Raw genomic sequence first — 10,328 nt, forward strand, 5'->3', positions numbered from 1 at the left:
TAGTTTTATGATAGTGCATATGTCCAAACCATTTTGACAAAGGGCGACAAGGAGAATATGAATTTTTTAACATAGCTCTTCAGTGATTGGAAGTATACTTTAAATATAATCACAATTTGGAACAAGGATACAAACCAAGAAAAGGATGAATCTTTACCTGATGTGATCATGGTTTGGTAAAGAGTCTTATGGATGGGATGGTGAACCAAAATAGAGGATTTTACATTTTAAGCATAAAGGGAAATTTTGATTAATCTGTGAAACCAGAATCCCTTAGTGGTTGCCTCTGATTAGGTTGAGAAAGGATGTCTTGTGATAAACACATAATAGAATATGAATTTTTGATCATTAGTGCTTAAGCTTAGAGTGGTGACTGAGTGTTAATCTAGGCTTTTATGTTTGAAAATGAGTTTAGGGATGAATGAAATATAATAGGATGGATTCCCTAAAGCTCAATTCTGTGCAATGGACAAAATTATACTTAAACTTGTAATTTTCATGTTAGCATGAGTTAAGCATTTGGAATTAATACTAAAGAGTGCTTTGTCCATTTTGAAGTGGATTTTCATTCAAATATGCTACAGCCAATGTTTTCATATTTTGTCCAATCATCATGATATTTCTTCATTAAGTGATTAGATTGGATATTTTACTTGACTTTTCATATTGGCTTAATTATCTAGGGTTCTTAGTATTCAATATAGTGTATAGTGAATACATCTATTAAGAATTTTCATTTTAAGCACCAACCACTTCCCAAGCCTATAGTCATCATTACCCTTAAACCTAGGAACTAAGAAAGAATTAAATAATTATGCAATATTAATTTAGATCCATTTTTTCCTTAGGTCCTACGGGGTTTGCTTTGCTGATTATCCATTTCATTTCATTTTCTAAGCTTCTGGCACTTCTGAGTAAACAATTAAATCATACGTGCCACATAGTTTTGCAAAATAAGCAAGTATTGAATATATATAAAAAATTGTGCTTATTTATTCTGTTTTTGCTCAATGAGGCATGACAATAAGTTTTGTAAGATAAACCCTTTTTGAAACATTCACTTCTTTTAACTCCTAAGGGTTTACCATGATTATTCCTTTCATTCTTAGCTTTGGGAGTTATGCTAGAATAATCATCCATTAATTTTTCCAAGCAGATAATTTTCAATATATTCTTAATCTTTTTCTTTTCAAGGGTGGCATAATATTCTTTCAATTCTTTCAACTGATTTGCCACTTTCTTATTTTCATTCTTCAAAATTGTTTTCTGTTTAGACATTTGAACTAGAAGCTTATGCATTTTAGATAAAGTACATTCTAGTTCTTTGTTTGAAGGCATGCTTTCAACAGCAAATTCAATACATGATTCATCATAAGAATCTTATAATCAATATGACATGAATCATTGCATGCATATCATCAAAACCAACAGATGATTTATCATAAGTTATATCACAACATTTTTTCATATGAATCATCGCATGCGTTATCAACAGAATTGTCATTATATTCAATACATAATTCAGCATATGATATGTCACAGAATTCAGCAACAGAATCATCTATAAAGACTGAGATAGGATCATATACCTCTCTGTCTATTAATGCAAATGTCCTATCATTTATCAGGAAATCATTTATCACTTCCTGAGTGGTGATCTCATTCTCCCAGGATTCTCCATATTTCCTTTCTAGTTCATCCCAGATTTCCTTTACACTTGTATATGCCATAATCTTAATTAAAATGTTAGAATCTAAAGCGCAATATAGAATCTCCATGGCAATTTGCGTGCACTAAAATAGTGTCATTTTCATTCGTTTGCATACAAGTTCCTTTATCAATCACCTGCCAGACCTTCCAATTCCTAGATTTTATAAAAATGCTTATTCTAAATTTCTAAGCCATAAAATCTACACCATAAAATCGTGGAGGATCTGAAAGGGATCATCCCACACCGAATGGGGATACACCAACGAGAGCCATCTCGATCTTTAGCAAAAACGTTTAAGTCAATGCCATGAGGCTCTGATACCAATTTTTGGAATTGGTGTGTTCCCAAAAGGGGGAGGGTGTGAATTGGGTATTAAAAAACATTGTTCATACGTTTATCCAAATCAGCAGTAGTAATACACAACTTAGGGTCTATCTATATAAACGTAAACCCAATCAACACATGTATAATATATAATGAATCAGGCATACAACATACATGTGCTAAAAATGAAAGTGCAGAAACTAAATTGCGGAAATATAAAGTACACGCACGATATGTTATGAGGGTTCGGCCAATACTGCCTACATTCCCTCCTCAGCTCGCAAGCCCGAGGATTCTACTAATGCTCACTTAGCGTGTGGAGCGACACTGTTTACAATCCGGTCAAATTAGCACAGGGCTAACCTCAACCTTTACACACTCTCCTTGTAGGGCAGAGAAGGACCTAACGATCCTTACGGGCTAGATCAAACCCCCTCAGGCCACGCCTGGAATACAACAATGAAATTCAAGTTCGTGTACAATTCAAATTGCTTGTATTACAAACATATTATGTATCGATACGCACATGTAATAATCAACGCACTTTAAACAGATAGGAACTATAAGCTCAGTGCAAACAATGTGTAATGGCACTCTAGGTAATGTCAATAATAAATCAAGTGCAAGAGTGTATTTAAATATATTTCAATCACAAGTAGGATTTCAAAGATTTCCAATAGTATGATCAAATATCTCAAAAATGATTTTCAAGAATATTAAGCACAAGAGATATTTTGTAAACCAAGCTTGTCAAAAGATATTTACTTCACAACACAAGACAAGTTTAAGAGTCTTGCAATCAAAATGCAAAAACTCACAAGCTAAAGAAGGTTTCCCCAAAACTGAATTTATAGATTAAATCTTGGGGAAAACCTTTTGGCCTAACTCTCAACAAAATCAACAATCAATCAAGCCAATGAGAGTACAAGCTATAGAAGGGAGTGTTGGTAATCTTAGTATAATCTCACTCAAATATTTTTCAAAAGGATGAGCAAAGGATGAGTATTAGAGTTTGAATGTGAAGAAATAACTCCAAAAAATTTAGAGGAAATTTTGCTAATCAAAATCCCTAATCGTAGCTTAATTTGTGCAAATGAACATATATAGGCACACTCAAAAATATTACCGTTGGGACACAAGGGTAATTATTAAAATTATTTTAATCATGTTTAAGAAAAATAACCTTGATTTACCCCTAATTATCCGCAGTAAAAATTGGCCAACCCGAGAGTTTCGGTCGACTGAGCCATAGGCTCGGTCGCCCAAACAGACATGTGAAGAAAAGTAATTTTTAAATTTCGGGAGCCTGAAAAATGGTTCGGGTGGTTAAACTAGGTGATTTTCAAAATGTCCGAGATTCGGTTGCCCAGACTTAAGTTCAGTCTGCCGAACTGGCATGTTCGGTTGCCCGAGGTCAAAATGACCGTGGAGTTTGGGCGCCTGAGTTGTTGGAAAGGTTAGAATAATATATTTGGTCGACCGAGAATGTTACGTTCTTTTTAATTCGATTGCCTGAAGTCAAGTCAATATTTTGACTTTCCAACAGTTCGGTCGACCGAGGCGTTTTCAACGCCAAGGTTTGGTCACCCGAATCCTTTGTCATTTTAGGACCTAAATTAAATTTGTACCCTTGATTGCATAGATGATAATGAGGACTTATTCTAAGTGTCTATGCAAGGTCCTAGGGTCTTTCCAAGGTCTTTTTACCTAGACCCAAAAATTCGGTGACCAAAGGGTGATCCCTAAGGTCATTCAACAGTCTTGAGCTTACAGGTTCCTATATGCATGATATGCATCAATTATTACAGACCATTGGAATTTAAATAATATTACATACCCGAATTAAAAATACAAAGAAATTAAACACTTTGGGTCTTCTTTTTCTTTAAGTCAATATATTCCGCCATATGATTTCACCAATATGATCATGCACACAAACTTGACAAACATTAAATACCTTGTATTTGTCATTATAAAAAAAAAGATAGGATTCAAAAAGTCAACACTAATTAGCTTTGGAGAGCCATTACAAGTTTCTCACAAATAGATGGGGAACTCTTTTTCGAGACTTGGGAGCGTTTTAGGGACCTGCTCTATAAATGCCCACATCGCCAGGTTCCCAAGTGGCAATTAGTCCAAACTTTCTACAAAGAGTTGACTGAGAGATATAGGTCTATGGTTGATGTGTCGTGTGGAAGTACTTTCCTCACTAAACCTGAGAATGAGGCTTGGATTCTCTTTGAAAATCTGGCATAAAATTCTCCGCAGCACATGATTGCCACTCGTAGACTCCCCAATCCATCAAATTCCAAACCAAAAGGACTTTTTGAGTTGGCCACTTGCCAAGACCTAGCCCCGACCTTGCATGTCATATATAAAAAGTTTGATCAATTCATGTCCTTAAGACTGCAGACAACAACCTGTGCAGAGGTTTGTGCAATCTGCTCTGACCCTTCCCATACATGTTACAATTTCCCTTACGTGCATTCCTAGCCTGAGCTTGTGCAGGAGGAAGTAAAGGCCACTCACAATTGGTATGATAAACCGTCTAACGATCCTTATTCGAATACCTACAATTCCAGGTGGAAACACCATCCTAACCTCTCCTGGAGGTCGCAAGTTCCGAGTTTTCAAAGCCAAAGACCTCAACAAAACCCTAATGCTATGCCTCCACGCCCATATCAAAATTTCCAAAACCATCCGGACTCAGCCCCTAAACCTTTAACCATTCAGCATCCGCCTCCGCTTCCGCCTCAATCTAAATATGATTCATTCCAAGAGACGGTGTTGACAACCCTTAATAAGAGAATTGAAGCTGACCATCAAGTGGACCGACAACTCCTTCACTCCCATTCCCAATCTATTGCTAAGCTAGAAACCGCCATGGGACAGCTAGCCGCTGCTTTAGGTCGGAGGGATGAGGGTAATTTACCAAGTCAGCCCATAGTAAATTCGAAAGGGCAGTGTGGGGTAGAATGTGAACCGGATGCTGGACCCTCATCATTCTCTGAGCTGGCCTAGGTGGTAACCACATCTCAAAATAACATGCTAATAGCCAAACAAGGCGAGGAGCAACTGAGCATGGGGGAGACCCAAGATGAAAAACTACCTTTAGTCGAGTACACAGACCATTGAGTCTCATGCCCACCACTAGAAGAACCACAACTCACTTTGCCCCCATAGGACTTTCCATAGCTACTCAGTGTCACATCCAGCAACCTCACTCACACCCTCTATATTTAGGAAAGCGGCTTCCACCGAGTCCATCTGGGACATGTTTAAACAAGTACGAATGGATAAGTCTCTCCTTGATGACATGAAACAATCACCTGTGTTCATAAAGTTCCAAAGGGATTTGTCAACGTAAAAGACAGAATCAAGGGTGCACATGGATGGTTTGGTTAAGCAGACCGAGCATATGAGTTTTATAATACTAAACCACCTTGTTCCTAAACTAAAAGATCCAGGCTCACCTACTATCTTGTGTGTAATTGGTAATTTCACCATCGATGGGGCCCTTCTAGATTTAGGAGCAAGTGCGAACATTCTTTCATACTCGGCCTATCAGAAACTCAACCCAGGAGTGTTGCAACTCACCTCGATTTCCATATGCCTTGCTTATCGATCTCTTAAGCAACCCCGGGGTGTGGTAGAAGATGTGTTAGTCAAGGTGGGAGATTTCCATTACCCCTGTTGAATTTATCATTTTAGATAAGGAGACCTCCACCAACCCGATCCTTGTCCTTTTGGGACGACCATTCTTAGTCATGGCTAATGCCTGCATTTAATGTAGGATAGGGATTATGGACATTTCATGGGGCCATAAGCAATGCAAGATAAACATATTTAATGCTTCCCAACATCCTATGAACACCGTCGAAGCTATGGATGAAGACATAATTGACAAAATTATTAGGAAAGCAACTCCTTTAATGCTATGGAAACACCCTAAGGAAATTACACTATAGCTTGATAGCCCTACCCATGCTGAATTTGAGGATCCTTTTGAGCAATCTATGCTAAAACATGATTGGGACCCAAAATTTGAAACTAAGTTGGGGGTATACAATCTCAGGTATGAGGAAGAGACGAGAGAAACCAATGTTAGCTGGGAACTAGGATGAGTTCAAAATGAGCTTCAAAGTGTCTAAGCTGAATACGGTAAACTTAGCGCTTCTAGGAGGCAACTCGATAGTTTTTCATCTTTTCTTTAGTCCGTGGAATGTTTAGAGTAGATTAAGTAGGGTTTAGTGCCTTTAAAGTAGGATTTAGGATAAGTGGAGAGCAACCATCATAAGTACGGACGACCAGGTCCATTCTTTGCACTCTGCCAGGACTTCAAATATCGCGAGGCTCGACGATGGCGGCGACCAGCACTACGCACTGGTGTGCCCTAGTCGACCAAGTCAACTTCATTTAAAATCCAGTTTCATTCCTATTAGGATCAAGCGCTACCGATTCTTCTAAAACCAATTGGTGGTAGAAGGGACGCAACTTTTTCCTTTAAACGGCAGCGTAGAGCCTCGCACAAAGCGTCGGGTGGACATAAGGGGCTGCACCAATTCTAAGCAGGGGTGCCGACGGGCTGGCACGCCAAGCACTATCGAGCTGGGGCCCACTACTACGATTCCTCGCAACAGGGTTGACTGCTGACTTCCCATAAAGCCAACAATCACCCCCCCATCAGCTACCCTGGGAGCGCTCGAACCCGTGACCTCGCTTTGATACCACTTGTTAGGATCAAGCGCTACCGATTCTTCTAAAACCAATTGGTGGTAGAAGGGGCGCAACTTTTTCCTTTAAACGGCAGCGTAGAGCCCCGCACAAAGCGTCGGGTGGACATGAGGGGCTGCACCAATTCTAAGCAGGGGTGCCGATGGGCTGGCACGCCAAGCACTATCGAGCTGGGGCCCACTACTATGATTCCTCGTAACAAGGTTGACTGCTGACTTCCCATAAAGCCAACAATTCCTAACGTTTCAACTCCCACCATTGTTCCCTCCAAGTCGATCCTTGTCACTCACCGCAGAACCCTAGTCACCCATGTCCAACCCCCACCTCCGCTTCCCTACAACTTATTCAACCATTAAGTCAAACTCCGGTGAGCACCTTTAGCTCGCATCACTGCTTCACGACTTAGCCCTTCCTTCCTCCTCATCTCGGCCCTTTCTCGAGCCACACACCCAATATCAATGGAGCTACGCTCGGGTACCAAGATCAAGGCAGAGTACAACTAGCCCTCCAATACTCCGTCTCGGGCTCGCCAAACCAAGCTGCATAAGCAAATCTCCTCCTCTACCATACGAACAGCGCATTCAGGGCGGACTCCATGAGTACCTAACATAGTCCCGCCCATGTCGGCTTATGTACCACCCACCACTCTGGGCCCCGTGATTTGGGATGCCCTAGTAAGGCACTCAGAAAGGTGGTTCGAGCTATAGCCAACCATACTAACCTTGACTGTTCTGCTAACAATCCATTCCTCATTTCAAATTCAGATTCGACATCTGGAGAAGAATGATCCTCCCCTATCACAACCGATTTTTGTTTTTGCCCACACCATGCTTTTTTCGGAGTCGTACTAACAGTGCATTTGTCTAATCTTTTGTACCTCTTCATTGAATTGTACATGGTGATTTTGGAATGCAAATGTCTTTTGTGCTACAGTATCTTCTTGCCTGCATGATTATTTTGGGTATTATATTTTGTAGGGCACTTTTTGCTCTTCTTGGCACCATGCACTATCTTATCCCTTGCCTGGATCCTATTCTCCTTCAACACTTCAGTGAGGACACTAAAGTTCTAAGTTGGGGGTAGGGGGTAGTACACTGCATGGCATTATTTCATGCACACAAATGACACAATTCATCATAATAATAAAAAATTTCTACAAACAAATTCCAGGGAACTATGCTAACATATTTTATACCTTATACATACACCCATATAATCTAAAGTTACATGCATAAAATTTCTAATTATATGATTTCACTATGCTCACCAACAATGTAGTAAATCAGTAGTTTAAAACTTGCATAACATGGCCGACAACTTGACATTACTCTAGGTAATTAACCAAGTGGTTTGTTTGGGTTCATATTGCAATGTAAACACTTGTATTTACATGGTATCTCATGGGGCTAAGAACACACTCACACATGATTTGTAACAATTAGGGTTCTTTGAGAATACTGGGAGAACAACCATGGCGACTATGACACCTTGTAAGGTATTTAAGTCATTCGTTCATTTCTCGAGCTTTTGACATCAAACTCTGAGTTTACAAAACTCAACTATCCTCCTTTTACTGGATTTCCTTTTCCAACTAGTCTTTGTTCTTGTATTTTCCATCCTAGAGGTGACATCAAGTGTGGAGATATAAATCTAGGTCTTGTAACTTACTTAAGACAGAAAGGTTAAGCCAACCCTAGAGACTGACTTTTTCCATGGACTCATTCTAAGCTACACTCCCATTGGAAAACATGAAGATAGTATAAGAACGTGATGATTATTTTAGCTGACCATTCAAGAGAAAAAGAAGCCTGAACAGAGAAAAAGAAAAACAACAAAAATATACACCTACTCTTAGAAAATATGAAAAGATCCAGCTGACAACACACATTACAAGTCTGCATGTATAAAGAATCTTCTGACCAATGCATCTGTTGAATTCACGCAAGTCTGGGAATAAGTTCCTTTAGGGTGGTCTTAATTAAATGTGGCGAGTAAGTGAGAAGATGCTAGGATGAAGGACTTGACACCTCAACAAAGGCTGGATTCCTTTCTTATAAGATTAGTCACTCCACACTTCTAGCGTCAGTTCTTCAAATATGTGGGACGTTTGATCATGACACTCTTCCTCACATATGAGAGTGAACCCATTCTCTTGAGTTAATTTTGTGGGAATAAACCAGTGAGGCTGAGTCAAGATTACCGTTCTGTAGGTGCCTTCAAGCATTCTGAGTGAGACAAATCATATACTATACACATGCCCTGTAAGGTGGCCTATTCATACTTGGATTTGCATGCTAATATTAACTTTGAATTATAATCATGGGTTAATTATCTGTGAGTAGTATCTTGAAATGGTTGTTTTGTGTCGAGTTTTACATGATTGAAATGCTGCGGAGTGTGTGTATAATGGAGTCATGTATGGAGTCATTTGTATGTAATAAGGTTATATTTCTGTATATTAAATGGTATGATTATGTTACATGTGTTTCCACTTTTTATTCACTACACTTGCGTTTGTGGGTATCGCTTTGGAAACCCTCATGAGACTATAACTCATCCACTAGGATCGACCTAAGGGTTTAAAGTCTTGTTGTATATGGTAAATGCAATCGTGTTTCCCGCAAAAGAGGATATAGGTAGGATTGAGTAGTTTTCTAGATTTTGCTTTGCTCGAGGACTAACAAAGTGTAAGTTGGGGGTTGTTATGAGTCCCTAAAATATATGATTTCAGACCCTCATTTACTTATGCTTATCCTTATTTTATTATATATTTACCCAGAGTTATCATTGTTCAGAGTTATGCAAAGTTTGTTTGTCTTTTTAGGAAAAACACGACAAAACCATGGAGTTAAGCATTACAAGAAGCAAAAGAGAATTTGGAGGACTTAAAGCTCAAATTCAGGTGGTTAGCCAAGCTTCAGAAGCTTCAAAGCCTAAATGGACAAGAAGATAATGCTCGACCATGTGGTGTGACCAGCAAATCACAGGGGCGACTTGGTCTTCCACTGCAAACTCCAAGGTTCAGACTGAGATCAAAATGCTGTAAGGTTCGACCAAGTACTTGACCAAGTGACTCACTGGGGCGACTATGTTGAAATGCTGAGACAGAACTGAAATTCAAAAGTACCGAGAGTCTCGACAAAGTGCTCGACCAGGAGACCTTCAGGGGCGACTATGTCAAGATACTAAGATTTCCCGAAGAATGAGATACTGCAAGTCTAGACCATCAACTTGACCATCAAGACCCTGAGGTGTGATGAAGTTGAAGGTATTGGAGATTCGAATCCCTGACTTCTTGCGAGTCTCGACTAGGGCGCGCACAAGAATGATGAAGAAGCAACTTGGTTGATAGCGACGATCTTCTGCACGAGATTTGCTGCAAACCATCCTAAATTGCAAAATAAACTTTGTAAACCCTAGAGCCTATAAATATTTGCTACGAACATGAGCTTTGGGTTCCTCTTTGGCCTCTCTTAAGTCAGTGACAGACTTAAGATGTCATTGAGACGTAAGATAGATTAGGAGTAGCATAGTTTTCAATTCTTGTTTCAGTGTGTGC

General features: G+C 39.4%; 1 non-coding gene across 1 annotated transcript; it reads right to left on the reverse strand.

Moving 5' to 3' along the window:
- Nucleotides 1-4,046: 4,046 nt before the first annotated feature.
- LOC131163284 (small nucleolar RNA R71) lies at nucleotides 4,047-4,152 on the reverse strand. The gene has a single exon (XR_009139054.1). It is a non-coding gene; the product is annotated as a small nucleolar RNA R71 (small nucleolar RNA).
- Nucleotides 4,153-10,328: the final 6,176 nt, after the last annotated feature.

Source organism: Malania oleifera, chromosome 8, assembly GCF_029873635.1.
Source record: "Malania oleifera isolate guangnan ecotype guangnan chromosome 8, ASM2987363v1, whole genome shotgun sequence".
NCBI classification, from domain to species: Eukaryota; Viridiplantae; Streptophyta; class Magnoliopsida; order Santalales; family Ximeniaceae; genus Malania; species Malania oleifera.